The sequence below is a fragment of the Dendropsophus ebraccatus genome, chromosome 5 (assembly GCF_027789765.1).
Source record: "Dendropsophus ebraccatus isolate aDenEbr1 chromosome 5, aDenEbr1.pat, whole genome shotgun sequence".
Classification (NCBI taxonomy): domain Eukaryota; kingdom Metazoa; phylum Chordata; class Amphibia; order Anura; family Hylidae; genus Dendropsophus; species Dendropsophus ebraccatus.
The window spans coordinates 117549365-117571138 of record NC_091458.1 but is presented as its reverse complement, the minus strand read 5'-3'; positions in this window follow the sequence as shown (position 1 = coordinate 117571138).

Here is a 21774-nt window from a genome sequence, read left to right as displayed (position 1 = left end):
TAATCACTTGCCCTTAGCAACCAATCAGATTCCACCTTTCACTTTCCAAGGAATCTGTGAAGGATTAAAAGTAGAACCTGATTGGTTGCTAGGGGCAACTGGGCTAGTTCAACTTTACACCCCTTTGATAAATCTCCCCCATTGTGTCTTTTTCACTGTAGTCCAGACAAAAACATTTTAGTAGGGAAAAAACAATAGAACAATGTCTATTATAGAATTATTCTCTGCTTTTCTGTTCTTTAGCTATTATTTTTTTCAAGCTCCTCTGAATCATCCATCATTAACTTCAGGGCTGTGTTTACCTTTTGTGGAACCTAAATTGTCACATTGCATTTGAAAGTGTCAGTCACATAGACCTATTCTGTTTTTCCTTCTGATTATACTTATTTGGTTACATTGTCAGGTTAAAACTTAGAATAAGTCAAACTAATGTTTGATTGCTAATAATATGGTAAATGCAATCAGTGGTTGTCATTGTGCCTGTATTAAAGTACCTCATAGTCAACTGTGCTAAATGTGATGAAATGAAACTGCCCGGAGAATGACAAGCTATTTCATTAGAGATCTATTATTTCAATGGCTTTCAATTATACACATTTTCTTCTAAGTAAAATTGTTGGCTCTATATCAGCTACATTCAGTAGTGGCTAAGCGCAGGCTAAATGTTAAGGTTCTCCATGTCCCATAGTGGGTTCCCCATTTTAAATCATTCATCTTATATTTATTCTATTTTTATTCAACTTTGAGTAGCGCTATTATAATATGGCCACTTTCATATTACTGTCTAAATGACTAAAAATTTAGGGTTGACTATATGATCTTATAAACCATACATTTACAAAAATATCACATTATTCTGGCTTTTGTAGAACTTGTATGACGTTTCCTCATAAGATCTAGAGTGTCTGTGCCCCAGGTCTGCGACGCCTCTCCTTTCTTCCTCCCCACCCTCCTGATCATTAGAAATACCCCTAAGGCAGGATTTCTATTCACTGCTTGTCTAAACAGTGCAACTGTGATGCATCAGCACAGGTTTAGTTTAGACAAGTAATGAATAGAGTAGAGAATAGAAGAGAGTAGAGGTGTTGCATACCTGGGGCACAGACACTCTAGGCCACACCAGTATGACACAGCACTGCAGATTAAAAGATAAGTTTTGCTCTAATCAAGGTACCAGGCATATTTTAAAAGACAGGACTGGTAAGGATTTACTCTCATCAAACAGATGGTACTACTAGTTTAGTAGAGTACTACAGAGTTGCTTTAACCCCTAAGCATCCCATGACGTTTCCGGGACCCCGCTGTGAACAGCACCGCTCCTGGCAGTTATCTGCATCTGGGGAGCGCCTCTATTAGCCGGAACAGCTGCAATTAGATGCTTAGCTCCATGCTTCCCTGGTGTCTAGTGGGATGGATCTCCCCCCCCCGCCCCCGATGCGATCGCGCGGGGGGGGGAGATCCAACCTTCTGGCCGACAATACCACCTTCCACCAATACCACCAATCCATCCTTCTGGCCGCTCAGCCACTCAGTGAAGGAGGCCGGATCCGAGGAGACCTAGCGTCTCAGGCGGCGTCAGACACCCGGAAGCGCCCGGGAATCGGGCACCGGAGCGCCGTGATGCGGGACCCACCGCTGGAACCGGGGAGGTAAGTGGATGTCTTTTATTTCAGCCACCTCCTCCCCGGTCCCCCCAAAAAAGTGCCCCCACACTGGAGCACCCCTTTAAGGAATGATCGGCTGTCTGGAGAGAGGATCGTGCTGCTGAAATCTCTCCTTGGCTAAATCTTCTGATTACAGCAGGTCTCAGCAGGATGACCAGCTGTGATCAACAACTTTAACATGTCTGATGACATGTCAAAAGTTATTTTTAGTGACAGTGCCCATTTAAATCTTTACAGCTGGCACATTTTTTTTGTGATTTATTTTTCTTTTATCACTGCCTTCTAAGAGCCATAACTTTTATTTTTGTATTGATATTTCTTCCGCTATAGCAAAAATTACAATAATACAAATATCAATGGATGACATTTAACAAACTTTATTGTAAAACCAATGACTAAAGGTACTTTATCATGTGAGAGATGGAGGTTTCCAGCAGACAATCTTTACTTATTTTGTCGTTTAGAGAGAAATGTATCAAAAGGTTTTATGCAGGTTTGGTGTAAAAGTGCCACATATTTTTGAGCAGTTGCTCATTTGCCCCCAAATTTTCCTCTTTTCCTATGTTTTGCACAGAAAATAATCAAGAGCATGTCACAAAAATGAACAGTGTTGCACAAAAATATGTAACTTTTAACATTGGTTTTCTAGTAAGAGCATGGATAATTTTCACCCTCTATGTATGGTGTCTACTTTTGGTACAGGTGACTTATAACTTAATATTGTACAGTAGGTCAGAAGTATTACAGCTATATCACATGTGTATCGTTTTGTTACATTTTACTTTTTATTTACATTTTACTTTTTATTTTCTAGCCTGCAAAGCTGTGGGTAGGCTAATGGATAATGATATGGCAATGTTATATCCTTTGCTATGCCTACAACTCTAGGGGGAGCATTTACAAAGCTAAAAAGTTGTATTTTTTGGTGTAAAATGGGAAACAGATCGCTGATCTCGGGGAGACCGGCCAAAAGATAACACTGCCGGCTGCTAGTGAAAGCGCTCAATGCAGTGAAATCCTAGGTGCATTGCCCCCTGGGAAATATGAATATGCAAAATAAGAGTCCCTGGAGCCACATTGAAGAGTCGCAAAACACAGGACTAGCCAGATATCCCTCCGGGAAGGACCCAGCCAAGGGGTGGCTCCTGTAAGGAAACCACCATATTAAGTGGCCCTATAAGTCAATGTAATGACAAGGGAAAACCCAAGGCCAGGTATCCATCCACAGACAGCCCTTGGCTGAGTCCTTCCCAGAGGGATATCTGGCTCTTCTTTTGTATATTGGTGTAAAATGGGCAGAAGCAAATAAATTTATTTGCATAGGCCTGTTTTGGGGGAAAAATTTTTGCATCTGGCTATTTTACGCCCATTGTGCCAGGGGATGCGTAGGGGGTGGGAGGGGGAAGAAGAGGGGGCATGGACTCTGGGTCTGCTGAATTCATCATTTTTTGCTTGGAAAAATGATAAGGATACCACACACTGGTGCGCACTGGATTTATGTAGACAGTGCGCCTCTACATAAATGTGTGAACCATCTGCACTGCTGGGACATTTTTAAACTGGCACAAAAAACACTGGACTTAATAAATGTCCCCCTAAGTGTTCAGTACAGCACAGATTTTTTCATAGATAGGTGTTGCTCTAGTGTCACTCTGTTGCTGTGCGCAGGTACTATTAACAGATAATAGGAACAGTGGGTGGTAAGTACAGATATGCTATGTAGTATTGTGATTGTCTCCTTAAATTTTCCTTGTTGTTCATCCCTACAGCCAGTATAGGTTGCCTTTGAAAACATGGAACACTTGCATGCTGCTGTGATTTCCCACTAATAAGAATAATGGAGACTAGAGATGAGCGAACTTGCAGAAGGTTAAGGATTGCACGAACACGAACGATCAGCATTTGAATCCCGCTGCCTGAAGAAGGTAGATGCAGCCCGAGGACTGGTTTGAAAACATGGCTACAGAGTCATTTAAAGTGACTCTGTACCCACAATCTGACCCCCCCAAACCACATGTACCTTCGGATAGCTGCTTTTAATCCACGATCTGTCCTGGGGTCCGTTCGGCAGGTGATGCAGTTATTGTCCTAAAAAACAACTTTTAAACTTGCAGCCCGTGCCAAACAGGAGTATCTGTGCCCTAACTTTGCACCACCCCTCCGTCCCAACTCCGCCCCCCCTTTATCATTAGGAATGCCACTGAAACATTTTCTCCATGTTAAACATTGCACAGGTCCTTAAAGATCCAGCCCATGTGTCGGGCTGCCACAGGTGGAAAATAGGAGACAATCTGCCTAGAGCATTCCTAATTATGAAGAGGGTGGGGAGGAGGGACAGAGGGGTGGTGCAAAGTTGGCACGGGCTGCAAGTTTAAAAGTTGTTTTTTAGGACAATAACTGCATCACCTGCCGAACGGACCGCAGGACAGATCTTCAATTAAAATCAGCTATCCGAAGGTACAAGTGGTTTTGGGGGGACAGAATGTGGGTAGAGAGTCGCTATAATGAAGTCATTGAGATGTATGAATATCCATATAATCCAGAATGGCTCAAGTCCACCAGAACACGAGTCACTCTTACAGAACAGTGCAGGGGTTATCTTTATTCTGGGAAATGGATAGGCAATACAAATATTAAGCTACTTTACCAGTCTAGTAAAAGGATCCACTATTGTTATATAAAGCAAAAAGTATTAAATGTTGCCAAAAAACGGGAGGTTTCATTTTCTTCTTTGTCCTCTGCAATACCTTTGCAATTTCACCTTGGAATAAAGGTGAGGAATGGTTGTACCGGCTCCAATAAAAAGAATTAAGACACTTTCAAGAAAGTGTCAAACAATAATCACATTACTTCTTGTACCAATTTAAGTTTAGAAGCTTTAACAACAGGTTTGGATATCTTATCCTTGATGAATGGAGAGACTTCTGTTATTTTCTGCTTCCTCAAGATGTAGTTCTATACAGCAAATGTATTTGAACAAACCCTGTTATTATGACCACAATGGCTATTGGCTTTGTGGCATACATACTGAGGTACTTTAAAGCTGCCATTAAATTCTGCTTTTAGTTGACTACAAAAAGCAAGGATATAAATGCTGAATACATTCATTGCTGATATATATATATATATATATATATATATATATATATATATATCTTTATTACAGTCTGAGGCTATGTTCACACAATGATTTTCAATGGTTGTTATTCGATACTCATAATAGTGGCCGTTATTTAACCTACTTTGGCCTTGGGTACATTATTTAAGTTTAGGTTGTATGATGGTGACTTTCACCACCCTTTTAGATGAGGCCTTTTGGATTTTTAAAGGTTCATAAACTTTTGTTGAAAAGACGGTCAAAGGACGACAAAAAAAATAAAATAAAATAATCTGTGTGTGAACAACTTAAAATAACGTCCGCCAATAAATGTCCTAAAGATTAATTTGAAAGCTGCTGCAAACAACGGCTGTTTTTGTATGCAATGTGTTAACTAACGGACGTTGTTTCCATAGAATTCAATGGAAGTCATTGAAGACTGAAAATCTGAAAATAAAGGGTATTTTTCTAAAAAAAAGTGTGTGGGCATAGCCTAAATAAACAAGACTTTTAAAATTATTAATAACTACTGATTTATGATTTTTACATCAATAGACTGATGCCGCTGCGGGGATGCCAGTGTTGCGGTCTGTTTCTGGTACCACGGCCCAGTTCCCACACCTAGCGTTGGTCTATTCCCAGTCACCGGCCTGGCCTGAAGCTCTGGAGAGAGGCCTGCACCAGTGTGACACCCTGCCCTCCCCTCTGCGATGTAGCTCCATTACAATTAATGGAGCTGCGCCACAGAGAGAAGTAGTTTTGTCACACTGGGGGGGCGTCAGGACAGCTACACTGTTCTTCTTGCGTGCTGAGAGGTAGAAGAGAGGATCAGAAGAGTAGAGAACAGGGTGTCAAGAGTCCCAACCCAAGTAGTACTGTGCTCTGCCGGAACTTCAGAGATAGAATAAGTAGAATACTTGAGAGTAGAGAGAATACTTGTGCCCATGTTTACACTCATTTCTCTTTGCACCACCTATTGCCCTGCCAGTGTGAGGTGACCTGTCCTAGAGGGTGACACAAGCCCCAGACCTTTTTACCTGGGATGAGCAGAGTGGTTAGAGTTCTCTGATGACACCCGCACTGCAAGATACAGTGCATAGGGTTCTAGCAACTTTGCTCTATCTGCATCAGTTCCTTTACTTTGTGTGGATACTGTCCTGCACTGTGTTCCTCTTTGTCCACGGCGTGGGTTAGGATGATCCCTGACTTGTCCTCTCTAGTAGTGACTTAACACTGCATAATGTATAGTGAAGTTGCTAGAGGAGAAACTGTAGGGAGCGTCCTACCTCCACAGAGTCTAAGGCAAAAGACCTCAAACTTCCTCTATCCATGTGACTTCATTCCTACAGCATGTGTAAACTGTACTATGAGTGGGTGAGGAGTGTGTGCAAAGAAATAAAGGGAGAGATGATAGGTTAAGAGAAGAAAGAACTTTCATTGGTGTACAGATCCATGTGATACATAAACAAAACAATAACCCTTTCGTTCCAACAACTGTGCAATATCTGGATATACATACTTATAATAGCAACATCTAGTGGTGAAACTTTGGTACTGCTACATCACCACTTACTCTTAAAAGTGCAGGCTTTTACGAATGGTGTAACCGATAGCAACAACTGTGGTGGGACAACACATACTCATTGTATGAGTAGTGAGACACTTTCTGATCATTAGCTAGCCAGATGAAGTGCACAGCCGCATGCTTCATTCCCCAGCTGGCTGCCCAATCTTACTCACTGTAGGAGACAAGTTTCTTAGATATATAATCGAGCCTGTCTCCTGCAATGAGTTGGTTTGGTTGGGTTGGCTGGTTTCAGCATTGAACTGATCTTAACTTTTGACATGCTTCTGTTACATGTTTAACATTAATTTAAATGACAGTAACATTTAAAAAGAATAATCAGACAAAAAAGCTTTTTTTCTGTACTGCATTACTGTCCTATGCTAGAAGATCTGTGGGGGAGCACCATTAGTAACTGAGCAGGTCGTGAGTCAGTGGTAAGGATAGCACGGATAGAAATGGGCACAGGAGAGCAGAAAGCACCTGGAAGTTGTAGAGGGCAGTAGAAAGCAGCTAGAGAGGTGGCAGAAGACTACAGAAGGCAGCTAGAGGGTAAGGGAGGCAAAGACAGGAGTCTTCTTAAAAAATGTTTGTCCTACATTTAATGTTTGTCTCATTCACCCTTCATGTCTTACCAATCCCACTAAAGTAGTTTATGCATTACAGAAGCCAGCAAGAAGCTTGGCTGTTGTAATTTTTTGCGGTGAAGGCGAGGATACTTGCTCTGTAGCAGTCTGTTTGGCCAGTGTTGGCCTTACTAGTAAGCATCCAGCTGACTCTACAGACTGAAGAGAATTAAAATGAACCGACACTTTATTTGCTGTTTTGAGATCACTTTTCAGCAATAGTTGCATTACCAACACAGAAAGGATTACTTCTATTTAGAATTAGATAACTCTACTATGTACATGTGATGGACAAAGCTTACTGCAATGCACAGTGATGTCTTGAAAAAGGGAGGAAATATTAAAAAATGAACATGTTGACAAAGTAAACAAATAAACTCCAGGAGACAGTAGGACTGCTATCATTACATAACCATTAAGTCCTATACTACCACCTTGTCAGGAAAGGGGCAAAGAAGACACAGACAATGGACCATGTACTAGTCCCTGCCCACTGTCCCTGCCTACTTGCCACAATCAGCCCTAAGTGGCTGCGGACAACTTGGAGACAGTCCCTAACTTAAGGTACATGTCACACTGAATGCAGACTAAACAGACACACACATTAAAAAGGGTCAACAGTGCGAGGTCACAAAGAGCGGGCAGCAGAGATACAAAAACATAATCCAAAGAGAAGTGGAGTCACAAGCCAAACAGTCAGGTTAGGCGGAAAACCAGGATAGTCAGCCTATGGGTAACAAGGGGTCTGATAGACCAGATAGCAAATACAGTATAGCAAGGAAAGCAATGAACACGCTAGGAAACCTAGACTTAATAGCCAGAAAGGGGTTGAGACACAGGAGAAGCTTTATCCCATTGCCTCTTTAGCCTGTTTTGGCCTTAATGCCGAGGACCTATTTTTCAAATCTGATCTGTCTCTCTTTATGTAGTGATAACTCTGCAATGCTTTTAACTATCGAGGTTATTCTGTGATTGTTTTTTCGTGACATATTCCTCTTTATGTTAGTGGCATACATTTGCGCAAAAATTAGAAAAATGTACATTTGTTTATATTCAAAATTCTCTTTTCCTAAGAAAGATAGTGATGCCACATGAGCTAATTATTACTGCAACATCTACAACATGTCTGCTTTATGGTGATGTCATTTTGTGAATTTCTTTTTACTTGTTAGGATGTTAGTGAAATTTTGCAACGATTTTTAAAATTTTCATGAAATTTTCAATTCTGATTTTATTAGGGACCAGTTCAGTTCTGACGTGGATTTGTGAGAACTGTATGTTAGTTACCCCCATTAATCCATCCATTGTAAAAACTACACCCCTCAAATTATTCAAAGAAACATTTCATAAGTTTATTAAACCTTTAGGTATTTTGCAGAAATGTAGAGGGGAGGGGAAATTTAAAAATTAAATTTTTTTTGGCCGATATTCTATTTTAATTAATTTCTTCCTCTAAAACAGCAAATACTAACTGAGAAATACCACTCACTATTTATTCCCCTTTTTTCCCGTGCGTCACCTGACTCAACCACAGGCCGCAGACATGACAGAGACCTGGTGAATTTTGGGGCCTTTTCTTATTTCAGTCTTTTTTAGCCATTATACCATGTCACAGAGGCCTTGCGATGCCAAAATATTTGTGTAAGACAAGTTGACTCTTCCATCTGTACCTTTCTGGGGGACATGTGACACCCTTATATATATATATTTTTTTTTTTGCGGTGTTAATCAGGCGGGATAATTAATCTAACGTGTTAATAAACGGGGTCATTATAGACGCAGCAATACCAAATATGTGTATTTTATTTATAGGGGATCATTTATAAAGGGGGATGGGGAATGTGTATATTTATTTATTTATATTTATTTATTTCATTATTTAATTTATTTAGGTATGTATCTATTTGTGTGTGTTTTAACTTTTCAGGTGCATCTATAATACATTACAGCACACGATCAGTGCTGTAATGCATTATAGAATGAATGAGCTGTCAGAACACCTGACAGATAATTCATACAATCAGACCCCCTGCATTAAGTAGCGTCTGGGTAGCTATGGTAACCCATAGATCCGCGCAAATGCTCGTGCGGCTCCAGGGGGGTCGGAGGGAGTGGATCTTCCTCCGGCTCCCCCATAGACACTGTGGTCCCATGGACCGCGGCGCCTATGGGGTTCACTGCCGGCTCCCCTGCGGGCAGTGGCAGCAGGAGAAGGCTGTGTGACACAGCCTCCTCCCGCTGCTCGATCGTCGTTAGGGATAACAGGGGGAGGCAAGGACAGCATGACGTTTGGGAAACGTCATGTTGCAGGAACTACCTGCTTTACTTGACATTTCCCAAATTTCATTTTGTGGCATTGGGGTTAAAGGGGGTCAGAGGTCTGGTCCAGGACGTCATTGGACAAAACATGGGAACAGAAATAGCAAAGGTGAATGGAGAAACCAGATATCAATGAGATGTCAAATCAAAACAAAGTTAACCATTAAGTGACCAGAGGGAAAAAGAAAAGATAGGTGTGGGGGAGCAATCAATAAAGGAGTAAGGGCCCTTTTACACCAACAGATTATCTGACAATTTTTTTTGAGCCAAAGCCAGGAATGGACTATAAACAGAGAACAGGTAATAAAGGAAAGACTGAAATTTCTCCTCCTTCAAATCTATTCCTCAGACTGAGTTTAGACAAATGCAAATAAAACACAGAACAAGAGCAAATTCATGGCCAAAATCGCAGTCTTGGTTGCATCTTAACACACAAGAGCAATCTATCAACACTTTATGGCCAGGGTAAGTTATCTTTATATTATGTTGACACTATTATATGACACTATTATTGGGGAAGGGGAATATATCCTATTTTTTCCTAACTTTAATCCTACCCTGCCTGTAGTCCATAATATATTGTAAACCCCCTTAAACAAGCAGAGAGAACATGTACTTAAAAGTAACTAATATAATGGGGGGGCTCTCTGTTATGTCATATCCTACAACAATTCTGAATATACTTGTATTCTCTGAGACACTATTTCCACCACTGAAAGGAAGTGAATCGATCTTATTCTGTGTATCCTAGGTTTTTAGAAACATGGCCTACAAACAATTATTGGCTGTAGTGGAAATTCGCTAAAATTGTCTTTTAGTAATAGTAACAACCGGAATTCAATAGAATGGCAGCTTAGAGTTTTCAAAAAAAAAAAAAGTTGAAAAGCTTTTAGATGGGACGAGTTAAAATAAGTATTGATTTATCAGGTGTTGTATGATGTTAGTGGTACAAGAGAGATTGCTGGTTTTAATGGGCACCAGCTTTTCTACTGCCTGTCTCTATCCTACTAATTTGGATGTGTTGTGATTTGCCTTTTTCTATCTACTTCACTTTGATGTGGTTAGATTGCTTTTTCCATCTGTTTCTTTCAGATTCATTTCTGCTTCCAGTGCTACTACCTGCATTGTAACAGCATGAAAATACCTCCTATTTTTTCCCCTGAAATGCTTATCGAGACCTGGAACTGCAGTTCATTGTTAAATAGCTGCATTTTCTGGCTATATTACTAAGATGGCGAACAAGTAGGCTCACATGCTCCGACTCATGACTTGTATCACTTTGCTGCAAAAATATATGTATTTTAGTTCTCTTCAAGTAATTTCACCAAGATCTGGAACATATTTTACCCCACGCACTCATGGGAGGAATGGAAGCTTACAATAATACCAAAGCATTGAATAGAGAGCATGAGATGCTGTATACGGCCGACTAGAATAGAAACAATGATTACGGATAATGCTTAGCTAGATTGAAAGATAGTTGAATGGAATCTACTCTGTTATGATGTACATGAAACAATTTGTCAAGATTGAATAATACTACACAGACGATCTGCATCAGCAAAGCACTTGGCTGTCCATTTTTGTTAGACACGTAGATGAACAAAAGGATGTATTGTTGCCGCACAAGGCACTACTGTGAGCCTCGAAAATGGTCCTCATCCTCCAATCCATTCATCTTGCAAGAATCCTTGAAAATTGTTTCAGATTACTGACACCAGTGAATTAACTTGTACTTTGTCAAGTAAGTGAAGATTTAGAAAAATGTTTATGGAGCTTCGGACTAAAACCCATCCAGATGTTCTTCAGAAAGTAATTGTGTTATCACAGAAGGCAACAACAAAACTGGGCACCATATGTTCAGAAGGAAGCCCTATCCAGTCTGCCTGCCAGAAATGGGAGCAATGAATATTTGATAAAGTTATCATTTAGATAGAAATGCTTAGTTTCTTTTTATGTTTATTTCACATGAATCTGCTCTGCTATTGTTTATTTAAAGAGCTAACAAAACAACCGAACAAAAAGAACTAGAAAGAAGTTAATATGTTTATTATCTGTACATTGTAAAGACTGTGTTGGACAATTAATGTTGAAAGTGTACCTGTCGATTCAGGTAACTTATCAGGATAAGCTGACTTGGGTGTACACGTGAGGAGCAGCCGCAATTTTCACTAGATCGCTGCCCTGCAGACTCCCATATGATCGATTTCATACACTGCCACACACAGAAGAGGAGATTCTGCTCTTTTATGTTTCTGTACACAGCCTAGGAAGCAGCAGCAGTATGGACAACGTTATAGAGCACGATTGAGAAACTGATGTGTGTGCTCTCTCCAATCAATCCCCTATTCATTTCCCTCCTTGATGCTGCCCCTCCCAAGACCTGTATGGGCAGCATGTAACCTGATCCTTTAGTGAGTTGCTAGGAGATTTGGGTGGAACTCCTCCGTGTGAACTGATAGGAGGTCGACTCTCTGCCTTCTATCAGGCGCGGAGAGCTGAGGCGCGAGCACTCTCCCATTGTAATTAATAGAAGGCAGGAGTTCCATAATGTGAATGGGGCCTTACAGGGGGGACTAGCAACTCATTAAAGAATCAGGTTACATGCTGCTCATACAAGTCTTTGGAGGGGCAGCATCAGGGAAGGGAATGAGAAGGGGAGTGACTGGAGAGAGCATACACATTAGTTTCAATCGTGTTCTATAACGTTGTCCATGCTGCTGCTGCTTCATAGGGTGTGTACAGAGACAAAAAAGAGTTCTGCCCGGAATCTTGGCCCTAATTCCGTAATGTGAACGGGCCTTAAGGCAGAATTGAGCTGCTTTTCAGAGTGAATTAATCTTAAGAAGGCGGTAGAAAGGAATCCTGATAAAAGGAGAGTAAACCATTTTTCTCTGATATATTACAATTTTGCTTCTACCACTGACTTTTACAACGGTTATCGAAAAAACATTTGTCCATCCCACTATTCACATTATAGCCACACTTTAAGTTTATTTGACACTTGACACTACCATCAGAGTTTCCATCAGCAGCTCCATCTGACAGCATCAACCACAGTGAAACCCTTATGGACACCATTACAAGTCAAAGCGATCCTTACCATGATGATGAGGAAGCCATGACACTTTTGTGAACACAGCCTTACAGTGCTTCCTCAAATGCCATCATCTCATAACAGTCACCATCTATAAGAGAATGCCTGAAACATGTGCTCTATATTGGACATTCAGAACAGAAGTTTAATGTATCGCTTTATAAATCTGTGGGTAATTTCCTGGTGCCTGTCCTTATTATGGAGGACATCAACTGATAGGATTGATACTCTAAATGTAAGCAAATAATGCAGCCCTTCGAGCAGCAGTCTGCTAGATCAAGGTTTGAGGTTGTAATTTACAATTTTACAGAAGTCTCTTTTGGAGAGGAAACATGCAAATATTTTAGGAGTATTTAGAAGTCTAGAATCCCTTTAGCTGATAGAATGGAGAGGTGGTTTGGAATCAGCCTTTTATGCTTGAATGAGTAAAGGCTATGAAAATTTTATTGTGCATATAAAAAAGTATTGAGTATAAAATTATTGATGCATAGTTCTGCCTGTCTATGAAACATTCAATTAGATTGGCCAAGAAGTAGTTAGTCTATTAAAAATATGCAAAGTCCCCTTACTATACCTTATTGCCTTATGTATTGTTTAGATGTATAAGGACTAGTGATAAGTGAGCATGCTCGTCTGAGCTTGGTACTCGATCGAGTATTAGGGTACTCGATGGTACTCGTTACTCGGATGAGCATCTCGCGATACTCGAGAAAATCTCATCACCCATTTCCTGTAAGTTTGGGCGCTATTTCTCAGCCAATAAACATGCAGGAGACTCTTTGGTACATTCTGCGATCACGTGGGACACATATATATGTCGATACCAGTGATTGGTTGGCCAAATCAGATGACCTTGCCATATAAAAAGCGCTACTGGCAAGGCTTGGCTCACATGCATGCTGGAAAAGATCAGGGACAGAGCTGCTGCTGGTCAGGGTGAGCGTTAGGGAGGGAATTAGGGTTCCAGTAGGCAGGGAATACTAGCAATACAAACAGCCCTTGAAAGGGCTTCAAATCGTTTTTAAATTGTATTACTACAGACTGCTGGCTGGGACTTGCAGTGCAGCTACCACGATTTTAGCAGCACATTGTGGTGATCGGCTGCTGGCAGAAAGGGGACATTAGGTGTTGCACACAGATCCCTAAGAAGTGCTCAGTACTCTTTTTTTTGGGACCTCTACTATATTTTCTGATTTCTGTATTTCTTACGCAAGGCATATCTACGTTCACTACTGTAAAGGGGGTGTCACAGAGTGTATATAGGTGCAGCCACCAACAGACTGTATCCCACAGCCCCCTAAAAACAAGTGGGCCCTCTACTATATAAAACAGCATTACCTTACCAGGTTCAAGCAGCGTCTGTATCTTCCCCGTAGTGCTAACAGAGGTGGAGCGGTGTCCTGGCACCCACCCATTTATCTGATGCTGCAGCCAGGTGGCGTACTGGGAGATTTAGGAGTGTCTTCTTGGCTGACTCTGGTAATGCTGGGGCCACCCAACCTATCAACTCTACAGGTGCATTGGACCAATCAACATCAGTCCGGCGCCCCCTGCAGGGTAGAGGAGGGAGATTTTAACTGGTGTCTGCTGACAGAAGACGAAAGTGATTGTTAGTTTCTGCTGTATCACCAGCATTTTTTCTTTTTGCTGCTATTAGTGATTCCCAAGTGTACCTGACCCAAGGGTAGGGACTGTTGCCTAAGGAAGTATGTCCAAGTAGGCAGGTAGGTACAGTGGGTGGGGTTCAGATAGGGCTCATGGTTCCAGTACAGATGTTACAATTAGTGAACAGAATTATTTTTTCTCTTTTTATAAAAACTTCCCTTCAAAGAGGTTATAGACTAATGTAGCTTTATGTTACACAATATCAGTATCATCCAGACATGGCAAAGGAAAAAAATGTAATTATTCAGTCTCTAGAGATCTATATACTATACCTATTTAAAGTGGATATGTCAGTATCTTTTACTGACTACAGTGAAGACAATGTACAATAGAGCTTCTTACTCTGATACAGGAGATATAACTCTTGTTTCAATCTGTCACTCCAGCACTGGGGTATAAGCTTTAGATGGGGGTTCCCCTGAGTTAAAAAAGTCCAGCACAGTTCACAGAGTGGGTGTCTACATGCTGGAATAGGGGTGTTCAGAGAGAAGGGGCTGAATGTTGCTGGGCTTCTCCTAATTTGCCTATATCTCAGTGCTGGAACTACAGATTACAATAAGAGTTCTATCTCCTTATTCATGACAGGAAGTCCTATTTTACACTTCAAAACTGCAAAAACAATTTCCAAGAGAAGAAAAGCAGCCTACTAATGTAAAATTACATCTGAATAATAGTTTAATCCTTGTGTTCAGAATAAATACCCAGAAACTCTGTTCTAGGTTTATTAACTTTCGATGCCACTTGGCATTCCATGCTTTATTGCATAAGTGGCATTTAATTTTTTCGTTGTAAAGATTTGCTTTAAAAAACAGACGTTAAAGAGATTTTCTAGGTGTGAGTATGTGTGTTTGTATAGTTATATTAACCCTCTCCGGCGCTGCACTGTAAATTAGCGTCACTGCAGCCTATGCCCGAGGCTGCAGCGATGTTAATTCACGTTCCCTGGATGACACAGGCACAAAAGCTGTGCCTGTGTCATCCGCAGTGGGTCCCGGCTGACCCGCCGAAACTGTCAGCACCCGAGTTGTGCTCTGGTGCTGACAAATAACCCTATAGATACTGCAGTCAGCATGACCGCAGCATATATAGGGCTTCAGACAGAGAAGTTTCCCTCTGTCTTGTAACCATCGGGCTCTGTGCTGTGATTGCAGAGTCCTGATGGTAGCCATGGAATACGGAAGCCTGAGGCTTCCGGTGTCCTGGCTACAGAGGCCGGCAGGGAAGGGAGGGAGGTAAGACCAGCTTGAGCGCGCGTCCGCAAGCTCTGCCCCCTCCCCTCTCTCCCCTGCTGCTATTACAAGCTGCTAACAGTGACAGGGCACAGAGAAGAGGGGGCAGACATAAGGACTTCAGCTTATGGGATCATTATGATCCCATAAGCTGAAGTAAAAAAAACAACCTGGGCACTGAAGAATCAATGACCCATGGTTGTGAACAGGTTAATTCTTTCAGCAATGTCCCTTTATTTCTGTCTCCACTCATTTCAAAGCATTAATTAAAAGGTTGCTTTAGTCTGGCGTCCATATTTGGCTTGTGAATAGATTGGGCACCTATTGCCAACATTAATGTTTCCCTCCTACTATCTGAACAAACCATTTTTTTTTTGCATTTTTCAAATGCTTCCCTGTGTGAAATTTTAGCAATTAATTCAATCTTTTCTAGTATGGTAATTACACCGAAAAATGCAGACAGGCTAAATACAGATAATTGCAGAGAGGCACACTGAGAGATCTGTGCAAGACTTTACAATGTCTTTTTTCTGCCTATATTGAACTACAGGTGCAAATCTATAAGAATTGTTCATCTTTCCTGTCTAGCTCTCATTGTAGACTCAATGTTTATTGAAAGAGTAATAACTTGCAGATATCTGAAGCAGCACTTCAGGGCTCAGACACACAAAGATTCATTCTGTTCTAAATGTTCCACTTGAGTGGGGAAAAGATGCCTATAGTGTGCTTCTGCGCTATTTTATCCAAAGGTTACTCTAAAGAAAGAAAAAAAATGTGCATTATTAATTTTATTTTGTCATCTGATTTTATAGCCAGAAAGAAAAATTAATTTGTGGTGCATTGTAATAAAACCATTTGTGTTGTTTGGGCTAACACCATTGGACAAGTAAATAGAGGTGGTCTGTACCAGGTGCAATCTATATTGACCAAAGACATTTCTCTATTGATTTCTGCCTATACTCATACAAGTGTTCATCTCTTATATGTGTCTGTCCAATATAAATGTTCCCATTTATAAATCACAGCATCAATAAATACGTCCAGGTAGTCCATTTCAGACTCTAATAAATCTTGCAGTGCAAAAAAACGATTTAGTTGATTTATGTATAAAATTTTCTCTAATTATTATCGACTTATGCCGTCTAGCATGACTTTGAAAGTGTGTGAGCTGTACTTTGGCTTTCAAGGGATAAGCCAGTCTATACTCTTTAGTAAGAGACACTGTAGGTCTCATATAATATGATATCATGTTTTAAATGTCAGAGTTTAGAACATCCGTTTATACTTAAAATAAAATTTTGCAGGTAGTAATCTCACTTTAGCTTGCATTAGCCCTTCTCCTTGATGTTTTCTGTCATCAGAGAACGATTGCAGAGTATTTGGAGTTCATACATCTCCAAATGGTGTTAAATGCTCAATAACAGCGGTTAGAGGAACCTAAATTTCCATTCGCTACTTTGGTGGTGGCTTCTGTCACACTTGTTACGGAGTAAAGCAACTGTGATAAGTGTCGGTGGCCGAGTTCTCTACTCTGCAATTGTATACGTATTATTTAGCAAATTTGTTTCTGAAGAGTTCTAAGTAACACTTTTTCCAACATGCCTGGCAGCCTGTCTCTGTATGTTCAGACTGATGACAAAAATGATTTTTAGCTTCTCCCTCGGATGTTTCCAATAGCAGATAAAGTAAAGATGAGATGAATCATCCACTATACAGTATACAATATGCTGACTTGTAAATATTTATATATATATATATATATATATATATATATATATATATGCATTTATATAAAAAAAGAGTGTTTAATGCAAAATAGAGGAATCCTAACCTATAGATGTAGACTCCAGCATGAGTGATTCAGACAAGTATATGAGAGGCGAGGCATACTGTCCACTGTACACAGTACTGTATACTTTGTCACTCAGTATACAGAAACAGGACATTTGTCATTTAACTCGATATTCTCTTTGTTTTAAACTACACCATCAGCGTAGTACAGGCCAAGACTGGCAGCAGAGATAGTTAGGCTTGGGTGAACAGCATAGGCTCACAGTAAATAGTGTGGGACACACACAGCAAATACATATAGTACAGAAGCTCAAGCAGGGACATAGTAAGGATATATAAACAGGAAACAGGAAACGGAACATATAGTGTAAAGACCCTATTACATGGGGTGTTTAGTGTGAGCAAGCGGACGCCGACCTGTCAGGTCAGCACTCGCTTGCTCCTCGTTTCTAACGCTATTACACACACCAACAGAGAGCAGGTAAGTGTGGGGGAGGGTGGCAGTCGTGGGTAGCTGCAGGAGGGGCTCCCTGGAAGATATTTTGACCCACTGGGGATCCCATAGGAGATAGTGGCGGTCTGCTGCTGCCATTCTTGTTACACAGAACAACGGATGCAGACCGACTATCCTAGTTGTTTATCTTTCAGCATGTTGAAAGATGTTGAAAGACAATGCAAGATGTCGGCTGATCGTTGCCTTTTATTACAAGAAGCGATTATCGTCTGTAATAGGCGATAATCGGCCAAATATGGCCGATAATCACTTCGTGTAATAGGGCCTTAATAAATACCCATGTTGAGGTACATCTTTACTGTAACAGTGTGGAACCTTCGCTCAAGTAATGTGGAGTGGCTGTGACTGCTTTATATAGGGCATGTTTGGCCTTTATAAATCAGTAAGGTAACATGCATGCACTCTATAGGAAGAGCCAGGAGTGGCAGTGACAGGAGAAGATATGTGTGTGGTGTCCCAACACGGGTGTTGCGATTAGTTACACCCTTCGTTAAAGCCTGTACTTTTTGGATGTAAGTAGTGATGTAGTAGTGTTAAAGTTTTGCCACAAGATGTCGCTATTATAAGTATGTGTAAACCGTATTGCACAGCTGTAGTATTGAAAGGGTTATTGTTTGTTTATATGTCACATGGATCTGTAGACCAATGAGAGTACTTTCTTCTTCTACTTTCTACTTCTCGCATATGCACTCTTTACCCATTAACAGCACATCTTACAGAAGCTGTAGCTAGAAAGTCACATGGGTAGAGGAAGTGTAAGGTCTTTTGTCGCTAGACTCCGCAGACAACATGCAACCTACAGATTCTTCTCAAGCCACTCCACTCAAGCCCTTCACTAGAGAGGACAAGTTAGAGATAATCTCAACCCATGCTGTGGACAAGGAGAGACACAGTGCAGGACAGTATCCATAGAGAAAGTAAAGGAACTGATCTGAATAGAGCGAAGTTGCTAGAAGCCTATGAACTCTATCTCGCAGCGCGGGTGTGGACAGGGAACCCTTAGCATTCTGCTCATCCAAGGTCTAGGGGCTTGTGTCACCCACTAGGATGGGTCCGCGAACACTATTAGAGCAATAGGTGGTGAAAAGACCTAAGAGTCAAAACACGGGCACAAGTATTCTATCTCTTCTCAAGTATTCTTCTATTTCTACCTCCGACATCCCATCAGAGCACAGTACTATTTAGGTTGGGACACTCACGGCATCCTCCTCTCTACTCTTCTGATTCTTCTCTATACTCTCACTGCAGATCTGGATCCTACACTGAAAAGTGTCTTATCAAGTAAAACGTGTTATATCAAGGCAAAGCTGTATGATCTGCTGCATACAAGTATCTTCAGAGTGGGAGACTGGGAAATGAGGAAGAGGAGGAGCTAGGAAGAGCTCGCTCGCTCGCTCTCTCTCCCATTGAGCACGCTGAGACTATGCCGGGAGTGGATCCGTAAATGTGGCCTTGACTGAGAATACTGGCCCCATATATTAAGGGGGGAACCTGGAGACGTGGAGACGCGGTGTAGGGTTGCAGCGGGACAGCGGAGCTGTGGAACGAGGCAGCGTTACCAGACCCCGGTAATCCAGCATCAGCCGAGACCCGGAAGTGAAAGGAAGACGGCTCCGGGGTAGAGGAGGAACTGTAACGGGTCCAGCGGGCTCGTGAGAGGAGTACCGCTGGTGACGGGCTCGAAAAAACAGCGGGCAGACGCAGCAAAGAGCACCGCAAGTGACGGGGCTGAGCGTGGAGTGGCAACACGCTACCGGAGGTCGGTGGTAGTCCCCCTGGAAGAGAGGGTGGATTCCCGACTGAAGACCGGAGAAGACGGCAGCATGGCAGAGCGTCAGGGGTGAGATAAATCCATGTGGCTGTGTACTAGATGACTGTCAGCTTTTCTAACTACACCCCACTAACATAGGTGGAAAAAGTGGAACTAATGTATTAATACCTATAACTAACATTGTGAGAGTGACCAGTGGTAGAGCACTAACTGTTGGAGCCACAATACGGGTATACTATTAATAAGTGCTTGCTCTAGGTCGAATCCTCTATCTGGTTTGCCTGCTGACGGACTAGTACTTATTAAAACCCAAAGCTACCGCTGGTAATATTCAGCTGCTGTATACCGCCTCCAAGCATCTGATATATTGTGAATGTGTTCCCCTCTAATGGAAGAGAGACATTGATTTAAAGTCTATTTACAAAAATAAGATAGTGACCGTGCCCCCCCCCCCCCCTTCACCCCTTGGATAAAAATGGCTCCAAAAAAGGTACCAGTTAGCCCCCCAAAGGAGGGTAGGGAGGGGAAGAATATAAACAAAATGGAAAGATTCCTGTCTCCCTCGCAAGGACTGGGGAAAGGCAAAATGTTAAATGCTAAAACAGCAAATGAATCCATAATAGAGGAGGAAAGTGGTCATCAGAGTCATGCAGGGGGGGCGGCACCGGCATTAGAGAAAATATTAGAGGCGGTAAATAAATGTAACACATCGCTGGAAACCCTTACTGGTCAAGTTGGGAGCATCCAAGTGGAAATCTCTCTGATAAGAGAAGATATGAGCAAAATCAAGGAAAGATGCAATGAAGCTGAGAATCGAATTAGCTTGGTAGAGGATGAGGTTCATAAAATGAAGAAAGTAATGGCAGAGCTAGAAGGGAGTAATAAGTATATGAGAGAAAAGGTAACGGACTTGGAAAACAGGTCAAGGAGGAAAAACTTAAAAATTATAGGTATTCCAGAAAAGGAGGAGAAAGGAGATCCAACAAGGTTTGTTCAGGATTGGCTGGTTGAACAGTTTCGGGAAAGCCTCCCCCAGTCATTCACAGTTGAACGAGCCCATAGGATTCCAAGTAAACCACCGGTAACAGGAGATGCTCCTAGACCGCTAATTGCTAGAATTTTGTCAGCTAAAGATCGGGACACCATTCTCAGGAAAGGTCGAAGTGAAGGGGACCGTTTGTATAATAATTGTAAGGTGGCAATTTTCCCCGATTTTGCTGTGGAAACTAATAGGGCACGAATGAACTTCCTGGGAGTGAAAAAACGGCTGAGAACATTGGGAATAAAGTACTCTATGTTATATCCAGCAAAATTGAGGGTGGTGATGGAGGGCAAAGTGTGGTTTTTTGTTTCAGCAGAAGAAGCGGGGAAGTGGATTGATACTCTTGGGAATAAGTAATTTTAGGGATGTAATATGAGTATGAAGTGCTCGGTGGGGGGGGGGGGGGGAGATTCCTTGAGTAAAGAAATCTGTGGCCCTATGAGGGAGCACGGATTATGGGGGGAGGGGGGGAGGAGAGGGGGGGGTAGGGAGGGTAGGGAGGGTTTTTCAGGCAGGGGGGGGAGTTTTATACAAGAAATGTCTATGTCTGCTTTTGTGCTCAAGGATTATAATAAAGGATTGTTATAGGATAAGAGGATGACTACTAAAGTGATGGTGTGGAATATTAGAGGAATGGGGGATAGAATAAAACGGCACGTAATTTTAGGGATAATCAGGAAATATGTTCCAGGCATTATTTGCTTGGTTGAAACTCATCTCACAAAATCCACCACTTATTATTTTTCAAAAAAATTATGGCATTATCAGTATCACTCAGTTTATTCAGTATATTCACGGGGGGTAACGATTTTGGTACACCGAGGAGTTAACTGGGAATTATACGAGGAAAGAAATGATATAGAAGGGAAATTTATGATGTTACACTGTAAAATTGGTTTTCTAAAATTTATATTGGTAGCAATATATATTCCACCCCCGTATTCATCCTCTGTCCTACGGAAAGTCTTTGAGTTTATGTGTGAAAAGGAACAATGCCCGGTGTTAGTATTGGGGGATATGAATTGTGTTATGTGTGAAAATAGGGATAGAGTAAGGGTTAAAAAGGTTAAACATCTGCCCAAGATAACTCCATTGGCAAAAATATGTGAGGAGATGGGTTTAAGGGACATCTGGAGGGAAAAAAACCCAGAGGCGAATATATACTCCTGTTACAACAAGACATGCCAAACAAGATCCAGAATAGATATTGCATTAGTTAATGATTCAATGGTGAAATACGTTAAAGAAATTAAGTATAGTGCTAGAGCAGTATCAGATCATGCCCCACTCACAGTCGAATTGATAACTGGAGAGAAAGGGAACAAACAAAAGTGGAGGATAAACCCACACTGGTTCAAATTATTGGGAAATCTGGAAGACATAATGGTGGAGCTG